The 9,333-nt window shown below is 44.9% G+C and overlaps 1 non-coding gene across 1 annotated transcript; it reads right to left on the bottom strand.

The window, feature by feature from the left end:
• Positions 1-7,637: 7,637 nt before the first annotated feature.
• Positions 7,638-7,924, bottom strand: LOC139408155 (small Cajal body-specific RNA 13). Its single transcript, XR_011634211.1, has one exon. It is a non-coding gene; the product is annotated as a small Cajal body-specific RNA 13 (non-coding RNA).
• Positions 7,925-9,333: the final 1,409 nt, after the last annotated feature.

The following is a 9,333-nucleotide window of genomic DNA, read 5'->3' as shown; positions in this document are numbered from 1 at the left end:
CCTAGTGCGCAATCTGAAATGACCTGGCTAGTAAATTTCAGGGTTGGGGAGTAATGGATTACATTTAATCTGTTACATGATCCTGTCTAGTAACTGATTACAAAAAAACAAACTGTAATGTTATATTGTAATAAGATTATAGATATTTTTGTAGAAGTCAATTATTACTTCTAAGATTACTTTTAATTTCAGATAGGATGTTTTGCAGGGAAGAAATACATTGACACTTCAGTTCTTAATGACATTCAACTCAGCATTGAAAAAGGCGCACTTTTAATGTAGTTTTTCCGCCTGAGCAATTCTGACCACACTCAGGGGACCATTCCAATTATTAAAGTTCCTCTTTACTGGAAATTTGACAAGACTAGGTTTATTATCCTAATCGTATTATCTGTATTAAAGTTGAAAGCAATGGGTTAGAAGCCTACATAACTACAAGTAAAATGCAACATCCATTTATGTCCAGCTATGCTAACACCAACATTGATTTATCCTGCAATAGATGTTGTTCGCTTTGAGGACAATACAGTGCCTCTGACACGGCCCGCTACCAAAGCCTGCGGGCTCTTCTTCACCGTGGCCAACATGAGTAAAACATTTAAACATGTTAACCCTCGCAAGGCTGCCGGGTCAGACGGCATCCCTAGCCGCATCTTCAGAGCATGCTCAACCCAGCTGGCTGGTGTGTTTACGGACATATTCAATCAATCCCTATCCCAGTCTGCTGTTCCCACATGCTTCAAGATGGCCAGCATTGTTCCTGTTCGCAAAAAAGCAAAGGTAACTGAACTAAATTACCATCACCCTAGACCCACTCCAATTTGCTTACCACCCCAATAGGTCCACAGACGGCGCAATCGCCATCACACCGCACACTGCCCTAACCCATCTAGACAAGAGGAATACCTATGTAAGAATGCTGTTCATTGACTAAAGCACAGTATTTAACACCATAGTACCCTCCAAACTCATCATTAAGCTTGAGACCCTGGGTCTCGAACCCGCCCTGTGCAACTGGGTCCTGGACTTCCTGACGGGCCGCCCCCAGGTGGTGAGGGTAGGAAACAACATCTCCACCCTGCTGATCCTCAACACTGGGGCCCCACAAGGATGCGTTCTCAGCCCTCTCCTGTACTCCCTGTTCACCCTTGACTGCGTGGCCATGCACGTCTCCAACTCAATCATCAAGATTGCAAATTACACTACAGTGGTAGGCTTGACTACCAACAATGACGAGACGCCCTACAGGGAGGAGGTGAGGGCCCTCGGAGTGTGGTGTCAGGAAAATAACCTCTCACTCCTAGTCAAAAAAACAAAAGAGATGATTGTGGACATCAGGAAACAGCAGAGGTAGCATCCCCACATCCACGGGACAGTAGTGGAGAAGGTGGAAAGTTTTAAGTTCCTCGGCGTACACATCACAGACAAATTAAAATGGTCCACCCATACAGACAGTGTGGTGAAGAAGGCACAACCGGGCCTCTTCAACCTCAGGAGGATGAAGAAATTTGGCTTGCCACCTAACACTCACAAAATTTTACAGATGCACAATCGAGAGCATCCTATTGGGCTGTATCACCGCCTGGTACGGCAACTGCTCCGCCCACAACCGCAAGGCTCTCCTGAGGGTGGTGCGGTCTACACCACCCAATGTCACAGGAAGGCCAAAATGATCATCAAGGACATCAACCACCTGAGCCACTGCCTGTTCACCCCGCTATCATTCAGAAGACAAGGTCAGTGCATCAAAGCTGGGACCGAGAGACTGAAAAACAGCTTCTATCTCAAGGCCATCAGACTGTTGAACAGCCATCACTGACATAGAGTGGCTGCTGCCAACATACAGACTCAAATCTCTAGCCACTTTAATACATGTAATAAATGGAGTTAATAAAGGTATCACTGGTCACTTTAAATAACGCCACTTTCATCAGAGTCCTGGGTTCGCGCCCAGGCTCTGTCGTAACCGGCCGCGACCGGGAGGTCCGTGGGGCGACGCACAATTGGCCTAGCGTCGCCCGTGTTAGGGAGGGCTTGGTCGGTAGGGGTGTCCTTGTCTCATCGCGCACCAGCGACTCCTGTGGTGGGCTGGGCGCAGTGTACGCTAGCCAAGGTGCACGTTGTTTCCTCCGGCGCATTGGTGCGGCTGGCTTCCGGGTTGGATGTGCGCTGTGTTAAAGAAGCAGCGGCTTGGTTGGTTGTGTATCGGAGGACGCATGACTTTCAACCTTCGTCTCTCCCGAGCCCGTACGGGAGTTGTAGCGATGAGACAAGATAGTAGCTACTACAACAATTGGATACTACGAAATTGGGGAGAAAAAGGGGTAAAAATTCAAAAAAAAATAAAAAATAAAATTAAAAAAAATAACGCCACTTTAATAATGTTTACATATCCTACTGTCACGCCCTGACCGTAGAGATCTTTTTATTCTCTATGTTTGGTTGGTCAGGGTGTGACTCGGGTGGGAAACTCTATGTTCTCTGTTTCTATGTATTGGCTGGGTATGGTTCTCAATCAGGGACAGCTGTCTATCGTTGTCTCTGATTGGGAATCATACTTAGGTAGCCTTTTTTCCTTTTGTATTTGTGGGTAGTTGTCTTTGTTAGTGGCCTGTTTAGCCCTAGTAAGCTTCGCGTTCGTTTTGTTGTCGACATTCTTAGTAAAGTAAAATGTACACTCACCACGCTGCACCTTGGTCCGGTCATTTTCAGGACGATGTGCGTGACAGAACTACCCACCACAAACGGACCAAGCGGCGTGGCCGGGAGGAGCAGGCAGAGTGGACATGGGAAGACATTCTGGAAAGAAAGGGATCCAGGACGTGGGAGGAGATACTGGCTGGAAAGGATCGCCTGACGTGGGAGCAGGTGGAAGCAGCGAGGAGGGCGGAAGCAGCTAGTCAAGGGGACCAGCGTTACATAGGGTCAAGGCTGGCAAGGAAGACCGGGAAGCCACTCCAAAAAAAAGTTGGGGCTCTACGCTTGAGACCTCCAGTGCGCCTCCACAGCCCAGTGTATCCGGTGCCTGCTCCACACACCAGGCTTCCAGTGCATCTCCCCAGTCTGGTGAGACCTGTTCCGGGTCCACGTACCAGGCCTCCAGTATGTCTCCCCAGCCTGTGGCAGCTCCACCCATACATCTCCTCAGTCCGGTGAGACCGGTGATGATCGATGGCCCGAAGCCTCCAGTGATGATCCATGGCACGAAGCCTCCAGTGATGATCCATGGAATGAAGCCTCCAGTGATGATTCATGGCACGGAGCCTCCAGTGATGATCCATGGCACGAAGCCTCCAGTGATGATACATGGCACGAAGCCTCCAGTGATGATCCATGGCCCGGAGCCTGCAGTGAGGATCCACGGCACAAAGCCTCCAGGGTTGATCCTCAGTCCGGAGCCTCCAGTGACGGTCCCCAGTCCAGAGCCTCCAGTGACGGTCCCCAGTCCGGGGCCTGCAACGAGGGTCCCCAATCCGGGGCTTGCAACAAGGGTCCCCAGTCCGGGGCCTGCGGTGAGGGTCCCCAGTCCGGGGCCTGCAGAGAGGGTCCGGGGTCGGCGACAAGGGTCCCTGCACCAGAGGCACCTCCTTTTTCCTTTTGTATTTGTGGGTAGTTGTCTTTGTTAGTGGCCTGTATAGCCCTAGTAAGCTTCACATTCGTTTTTGTGGTTTCTTGTTTTGTTGGTGACATTTATAATAAAGTAAAATGTACGCTCACAAAGCTGCACCTTGGTCCGGTCATTTTCAAGACGACATTCGTGACACCTACATTACTCATCTCATATGTATATACTGTATTCTATACCATCTACTGCATCTGGATTATGCTGCACGGCCATCACTCATCCATATATTTATATGTACAGTGCCTTGCGAAAGTATTCGGCCCCCTTGAACTTTGCGACCTTTTGCCACATTTCAGGCTTCAAACATAAAGATATAAAACTGTATTTTTTTGCGAAGAATCAACAACAAGTGGGACACAATCATGAAGTGGAACGACATTTATTGGATATTTCAAACTTTTTTAACAAATCAAAAACTGAAAAATTGGGCGTGCAAAATTATTCAGCCCCCTTAAGTTAATACTTTGTAGCGCCACCTTTTGCTGCGATTACAGCTGTAAGTCGCTTGGGGTATGTCTCTATCAGTTTTGCACATCGAGAGACTGAATTTTTTTCCCATTCCTCCTTGCAAAACAGCTCGAGCTCAGTGAGGTTGGATGGAGAGCATTTGTGAACAGCAGTTTTCAGTTCTTTCCACAGATTCTCGATTGGATTCAGGTCTGGCCATTCTAACACCTGGATATGTTTATTTTTGAACCATTCCATTGTAGATTTTGCTTTATGTTTTGGATCATTGTCTTGTTGGAAGACAAATCTCCGTCCCAGTCTCAGGTCTTTTGCGGACTCCATCAGGTTTTCTTCCAGAATGGTCCTGTATTTGGCTCCATCCATCTTCCCATCAATTTTAACCATCTTCCCTGTCCCTGCTGAAGAAAAGCAGGCCCAAACCATGACGCTGCCACCACCATGTTTGACAGTGGGGATGGTGTGTTCAGCTGTGTTGCTTTTACGCCAAACATAACGTTTTGCATTGTTGCCAAAAAGTTCAATTTTGGTTTCATCTGACCAGAGCACCTTCTTCCACATGTTCGGTGTGTCTCCCAGGTGGCTTGTGGCAAACTTTAAACGACACTTTTTATGGATATCTTTAAGAAATGGCTTTCTTCTTGCCACTCTTCCATAAAGGCCAGATTTGTGCAATATACGACTGATTGTTGTCCTATGGACAGAGTCTCCCACCTCAGCTGTAGATCTCTGCAGTTCATCCAGAGTGATCATGGGCCTCTTGGCTGCATCTCTGATCAGTCTTCTCCTTGTATGAGCTGAAAGTTTAGAGGGACGGCCAGGTCTTGGTAGATTTGTAGTGGTCTGATACTCCTTCCATTTCAATATTATCGCTTGCACAGTGCTCCTTGGGATGTTTAAAGCTTGGGAAATCTTTTTGTATCCAAATCCGGCTTTAAACTTCTTCACAACAGTATCTCGGACGTGCCTGGTGTGTTCCTTGTTCTTCATGATGCTCTCTGCGCTTTTGACGGACCTCTGAGACTATCACAGTGCAGGTGCATTTATACGGAGACTAGATTACACACAGGTGGATTGTATTTATCATCATTAGTCATTTAGGTCAACATTGGATCATTCAGAGATCCTCACTGAACTTCTGGAGAGAGTTTGCTGCACTGAAAGTAAAGGGGCTGAATAATTTTGCACGCCCAATTTTTCAGTTTTTGATTTGTTAAAAAAGTTTGAAATATCCAATAAATGTCGTTCCACTTCATGATTGTGTCCCACTTGTTGTTGATTCTTCACAAAAAAATACAGTTTTATATCTTTATGTTTGAAGCCTGAAATGTGGCAAAAGGTCAAAAGTTCAAGGGGGCCGAATACTTTCGCAAGGCACTGTACATATCCCTTTCCATTTGTGTTTATAAGGTAGTCATTGTGAATTTGTTAGATTACTTGTTAGATATTACTGCACTGTCGGAACTAGAAGCACAAGCATTTTGCTACACTCGCATTACTATCTGGTAACCATGTGTATGTGACCAATAAAATGTGATTTGATTTGATTGGTAAAATGAATTTTTGTATTATTCTAATCCATTTTAAAAGGAAATTAATCAGATTACATTACTGAGTTTGGGTAATCCAAAAACTATGTTACGGATTACCATTTTGGACAGTTAACTAGTAACTGATTACATTTGAAAAGTAACCTACCCAACTCGTTACTCCCCAACCGTGATTACGATCCAGGTAAATTTAGATTGAGCACTAGGAGATCTAGTATGTTCAGGCAAGATTCTCTGGTTGACTCAACACCACCTTGTTTTTTTACTGATGTGGAACCAACTAAAAAAAGTTATTTCTGTACAGTATGCATCCCACGTTGTCCTGTAGTGTGCCTGTTAGGAAGTAGGGCAGACAGTAGCCAACCTAGAACCACACAACGCATCATTGCACTGGCCTTCCTATCAGTCAAAACGAACAAAAGATCATTAACCGCAGTGCTTCAGCATGGACATTTAGTTAAAGGGAATGAATAGATTTATTGACTATGGAAAGAGCGACGTAGGCCCTCCAGGACTATGACAATGGTCTAGGGTCTATGGGAAATTATAACATATGTATATCCAAGAGCATAGCCTAATATATTAACGGTCTGTATTTGTGTGTGAACTGCACCACCCCAGGCTTGAGTCCTGCCAAGCCTGGCAGGGTGCTGGGTGTCCTGTATTTCCTGGTATTATGCTTCACTATGAGGGAAATGGGTTTCTGTGATGGGCAACATGCTTCAAAACCACTGTCATACTCAACACCCCATATTTGCTTAAACAACTCATAATTTTCCTTGCTGCAAATCAAATCAAATCAAATCAAATCAAATCAAATGTATTTATATAGCCCTTCGTACATCAGCTGATATCTCAAAGTGCTGTACAGAAACCCAGCCTAAAACCCCAAACAGCAAGCAATGCAGGTGTAGAAGCACGCCTCAGTGATCCCTCCCACATCCCAGTCCCCAACCTCAACATCCCAGCAATGTGTCCCGAGTCAAAACCCACAGAGCCCAGCATCATCCTATTGTCATCCATCCTCTCTGGGTTGGCAGGAATTTTGTCATCATCTTCACTCTGGTTGTACCTCAAGCTGACCAGACAGGTGAGAGTGCACAGGGAGGCTGTGTTGGGGTCCAGAATCACAGGGCTGTGTTTAGCTATTCCCTACATCTTCTCTGATACACAGAAGGACAGATTGCCTAGGTGTTTGGCCAAGTCTATAAGCATCCTGAGTCCAACTTTGGGTCTGGTAGTCTGCACTGTTATTTTCACTGTGACCTTGTAGGTGTGCAGGAAAGAGATGCTTTCAGCTCCTCCTCTATGGTTGTGATTGTAACTGAAAGTGATGACATCTCTCTGTTCATCCTTTCAATCTTAATATACACTGTCGACTTATAGCAGGTCTGTTTCACTTCATCAAAGGCCATCATCTTCTTCTTTAGGGGCTCCAGTGAAGTTGACTATCTCCTTACAATCATGTGCAGCTTTGTCAGTCAGGCAGAAGTTGTGAACTTTATGTAGGTTCAAGGTCTGATACCACACAGATGAGCTGTTTTCCCTCCACACAGAAAAGCATGAGTTTTTCCTCCCTGTGCAGACTGCAGAACACCCCAGACCCAGCAGTCTCTGAAGCCCTCCGACTCCTCTCCTGGAGAAAGGCGTCGCACAGGTTCTTTACGACCAGGTTACAGAGTGGATTGTATTTCTTAAATATTTTCCGACACACTGGTCATTCCCAAGGTCCCTTATGTCTCCATTTTTCCTGCAGACATGCTTTACACAAGCTGTGACTACAAAAGAGGATAACGGGATCCCTGAAGATGTCAACACACAGGACAGATCTTTCCCTGTGACACCAGCCATGCTTTACAATACCTGTTCAGAGAGACACAGAAACAACAGGGTTTATAAAAAGGTATGACAGAGGTAATTAAATTCAAAAACAGAGCCAACCAACAGCTGTTGAGGGCCAAAGACTGAATCCCAGCTCTACAGGTATAGATACTAGAGAATGTGACAAATCAAGTGTTCGACAGGAAAACCTTCCCCTTCCAAACAATAGCTGGTTACCACACAAGGCTTTTTCTTCCTGCTTCAAGAAAGGTGAGGGTACATGATGGTCCGTCACCGCCGTGGAAAGCAGGGCTCTCTGAAGACAATCTGTCCAAGGAACATCGCACGTAGAACTCCTCAACCTCCAGAAGTCCCGCCTTAGCTTCCTTGTTTTGCTTTATGTAACCATGTTTCGCCACAAGCAATTGTCCTTGCAAGAGGCTGTATCACAAGGTTACAAATTATGAGCTATGACAGAGGACGACTGTGTATCACTTGGATGTTGCAGGACTCGACCAGCATGCCACAGCTAACTAGCTGTTAGCTAGCTACTCACACACAAACAATCTCTACTTCTTTCTAACCCCAAACCTTCTTATCAACTGTGTTGTTAAATATATAAAGCACGGTTTTCAGTGCAATACAATTAGTAGCACTACTCATAATATGTTACAAACCTGTGTTGTATAAATGATTGCACATTTTGATCGTCGGATGAACAACTTTTTTGTTTGTTTTTTACGCTAAAAGTGGGAAGCCACTGACGTCGCAAAACCGGGAGCTAATGTTCACATGTTATGTTAAAATGTTTAAGAAAGACAAAATGTCTGACGTTTCTGTTTAATAATATATATATTTTTTTTTATCTAGGACTATTTATTATTGTCAAAGTAAATATTTTGGTATGCTATTTCATCACCCACAATTGTGTAATTTACGTAATCGGTGTTAACTTGAAAGAATACCACACGTGCAGGAATTTATGCTGTCCAATCAACATTCAGATCTAGTTGCTTCCATTTTGTCACATGACATGGAGGTTGATATTTGTCTCAACTATAAATGTGTTGCTCTGCTCCCGAGCAGTGATGCAAACTTAGCAATTTTGTTGCTAGATTTAGCAACTTTTCAGAGTACCCTGGCAACTTTTTTTTCAAACAGCACCTTGCAACAAATTTAGCTACTTTAAAAAATATATTTTCTCTGTCACACACTCAGTCACAACACACGTGCCTGGCTGCAAAACTGCATTGTGAGTGATGTCAGCAGCAGGCGCTCAGCTCGTGCACAGGCAGCAGCAGGCCAGCAGCAAATTGCAAATCATTGTTGGCTGACTGCAGCAGCAGTAGTATGCATTCGACGAGACAAACCCAATGAATATAGGTGGTCAAAAGTGTTTGATCTTCAACAGAACTTACAACATCAATCGACATGTCTCAATCAAAAATGTACAGACAGAAGTACAGAAAAGAGTGGGAGTCTTTACCTGAATTTAAAGGGTGGCTGAAGCCAGTAATTGGGGATGATTGTTGGGCATACTGTGCATTCTGCAAATCAGATATGCTTCAAAACCGTACAACCCCACAACCAGTCTAAATTACCACAGTTGGTTACAAAAGTGGATAACTGCAAAAGAGCAGAAGCTACTATAGAAATGGCCATTGCGGAACATTGTTTGCTGCTAGCATGCGACCATTTAGGTATGACTTGCAAAGCTGCCTTTTCAGATTCTGTGGCAGCAAACTTCCAAGTGCACAGAAATGATTAGGGGAGTACTGGCTCCTTAATCTCTCAAAAGGGTAACATCAGATGTGGGGGATGAGCAAGGGGACGGTATAAAGTTATACTGTTACACACATTTCTCCGCCTGGT

This window comes from Oncorhynchus clarkii, chromosome 4 (assembly GCF_045791955.1).
Source record: "Oncorhynchus clarkii lewisi isolate Uvic-CL-2024 chromosome 4, UVic_Ocla_1.0, whole genome shotgun sequence".
Classification (NCBI taxonomy): Eukaryota; Metazoa; Chordata; class Actinopteri; order Salmoniformes; family Salmonidae; genus Oncorhynchus; species Oncorhynchus clarkii.
This window is presented reverse-complemented; position numbering and strand designations above follow the sequence as displayed.